At 40.7% G+C, this 3,231-nt stretch overlaps 1 pseudogene; it reads right to left on the bottom strand.

Annotated features, from left to right (window-relative positions):
* Positions 1-992: 992 nt before the first annotated feature.
* Positions 993-2,974, bottom strand: LOC123471114 (annotated as a pseudogene).
* Between the last annotated feature and the right edge of the window lie 257 nt (positions 2,975-3,231).

Here is a 3,231-nt window from a genome sequence, read left to right as displayed (position 1 = left end):
CCTTCGTCTATCGTCGCGTTCTTTCGTTATGCGCTGCTTCCTAAGAATCCGCACACGCGCTGCCATCCTTAAATCAGCAACACGCGTCGAAAATTGAGAATGCGATTCTTTTTCTTCATCCGGCCAGGGAAACTGGTTCTCTAAACAAGAACAGGGGACGACCATGCACCAATTCAAATGGAGTTATTTCCGTCGTGGCTTGTCTAGCAGTATTAATAGCGAAAGCTGCAGCAGACAGATGTGAATCCCAGTCAGCATGAGTCGTATTAATAAAGGCACAAAAAGCAAGTGTAAGAGTCCTATTCACCCTTTCAACCATTCCATTGGTTTCCGGATGTTCTGCAGTCGCAAACGACTGGTTAATATTCCATCTTTTTGTCCAAACGGAAAACTGTTCCGAGGTGAAGGCCGTGCCCTGATCAGTGATTAGGCGCTGAGGTGTTCCATGTCGGAAGAGGACGTTTTGCTTCAAGAAAGCAGAGGAAAATTTGGATGACGTATCTGCGATCTGCGATCTGCGAGTATCTGCGAGGCTGCACCTCGATCCACTTAGTTAAATAATCGATCGCAACGATGATATGGCGATATCCTGTAGAAGTCATCGTAAATCGACCTAAATGGTCGACACTGATGGGAAGAAATGGAGATGACGGTGGCTCGATGGGAAGAAGCTTACAATTCACGTGACCAATAGCATGTTGGTATTTTTGACAAAAAAGGTAAGATTGAACAAACACTTTTACACTCCTGCCCAGCCATGGGGACACCAAAATCGACTTTTCACCCTAAATAAAGTTTTCTCAACTTCCTGGTGCCCGGATGAGGGAAAATCATGACACGACTCAAGAACATTACGACGGAGGATAGAGGGAACAACAAAAAAATATTTTCTACCCGAATGACGATTTTTTTTTATACAAGACTTTACCCCGGATGACAAATCGTTGAGACAAACTATTTGGGACTGAGGAATTAAAAGAAACAAAAATTTGTTAGAGTTCGCCGTCTTGTTGTTGCAAGAGGGCGATCTCATTGGATGCAAAGCCCGTTTCAGGCGTATTTAAGGCAACGCAGCACGTTTCCTTTGTCTGGGAATCGCTACTTTCGGCACTCGATTCTGCAGGATTCCGAGACAAGGCGTCTGCCACTGGATTATCTACTCCCTTAACGTGTTCAAAAGTGAAATTAAATTCTTTGAGATTCTTGGCCAAAAACAAGAACGTCGTCTAGATAGACGGTATACGGACGATTCGGCAAATTTGACGTTTGCCGAATTGGTTTTTGCCGAATTGGTTGACTTTGTTTTTTTTCCGAATCGTACATACCAATTCGGTAAAAAGCCAATTCGGCAAAATTGTTTAAAATGCCGTTGTAAGGCCTGTGGCGCTAGCTGTGTGGGTTTCGGGTAATCAGCGCCACCACCAACACGCAAATTATACTGTCTGTCGTCACACTCAAATTTTTAGTCGCGTGTTCGCATTGTAACTGAGCAGAGCTCATGATTTTTTTTTACGTTACTTGTCGATTATTTGTCCTGTGAGTTTTTGATTATTTTGATTATTTTATTTTTTATATGTAAATGTTGAATGTTTTTTGTTGGAATCTTTAAGTTTTGTGGTGAACACCTGAACCGGTGGCACGGTTCGGGGTAGTGTTCAATCTGGAATCATGAAATTTTTTTTTTGTGAACATCCCGTCAATTTATTTTGTTGTTGTTTTATAACACACATAATTATTTTCCCTTCAATACAATCATTCACTCACATCATCTTTTTCATCGTCCAAACACATAGCTTCATTTAACACATTTGATTCGGCATACACTTCAGAAACAGCTTTTAGAAGTTGTTTTCCATTAATCTGTTCAGGGTAGGAATTCCACAACTCAAACAATTTTTTGTTTACAGAATCGGTTAGTTTCAGTGTGCGCTTAATTAGTTTGTTTCCGCATAGTAATTTCTTATAGAGGGGAATTAATTTGGACTCCTGATAAAGTATGGGTACCAGTGAGTAAAAATTCATTTTATCCTTATTGTGGCAATTGATGCGATTATGCCAACCCTCTGCGTCGTTGTTAGTGCGGATTGGCTGGTTGAAAACACACCATTTTGCAGGGGGCCAGACTTTACTTACGATCCAATTGGCACGCATATAGGAAACAAATTTTTTGACTAGTGCTAGTTGTGTTTTCTTCTTTTTTAATTCCTCATCCGTCTCCCAAAGAGAAATAATCTTCTTTTCGAGGTATTCAAACATTCTGGGAATTTTTTCCATTGGTATCAGGTGCTTCTGAATAGCCATCAGCAGCAGAACTTGTTGATATAATCTGCGCAAAATTAATATTATTAAATAACAAAAGTAATTTAATTTGAACTTTAATTCGTACCGGAAGCCCTGCCAATGCATTGGCTAATTCAATCTGAGGCGTTATCATAGGAAGGCAAATTCCATCCATTCCATCCATTCCAAGGATTGGAGTAAATGGTATGACGTCAGTAGAATGCGTAGTTGGTCGTGCATGGAGGTTTTTATTTGGGCTTGAGTGTAATGGCCCTAAAGTAAGTTTGAATGTTCGCGCATTTTTCACCACTTGTGCGGCCTGAGCCATGAGTTCGACTTGAGGCACAACAGTAGGGCATTTTGCACACTGAAAGTCAAAAGTCTCGTTGTTCTTGTTCATAAGTACATAAGTTGCTTTTGAAAGAACTGAAAAGGACATGTATCACATACTTTTCAAAATAATAGATAAATAATCAATTCTACCTTTTCCCCGTTTGTTACCAGGAATGCAGGAAACATGAACAGGACCCTTGCATTCCACACACGAAACATACTGAATGATTCTACCAGTAAATCCATCATTGCAAATAACGCAAATTTTGTCATCACCCATTTCAGAGATAAGGGCTTAATAAGAATCACAATCAACTTCACTTGACGTTAGAATAAGGTAGACTAAGTAGTAGGCACAGTTGCCGAATCGACTTTTGCGAATCGGTAATTTCATAGGTGACAATTCGGCAACTTTGCCGAAATGGTTTTCGGCAATTTGCCGAAATGGTTTTTGCCGAATCGTCCGACATTCAGATAGACAAGACACATATGCCACTTCAGGCCAGCTAAAACTCGATCCATTAGGCGCTGAAACGTCTCTGGGGCGATATTCAGGCCAAAAGGTAAACGTGAAAATTGATAGAGGCCATCGGGAGTGATAAAAGCTTTTTTCTCCCG

The sequence above is a fragment of the Daphnia magna genome, linkage group LG4 (genome assembly GCF_020631705.1).
Source record: "Daphnia magna isolate NIES linkage group LG4, ASM2063170v1.1, whole genome shotgun sequence".
Classification (NCBI taxonomy): Eukaryota; Metazoa; Arthropoda; class Branchiopoda; order Diplostraca; family Daphniidae; genus Daphnia; species Daphnia magna.
Note: the sequence above shows the minus strand (reverse complement) of the source record. Positions and strands in the feature narration are given on the sequence as shown.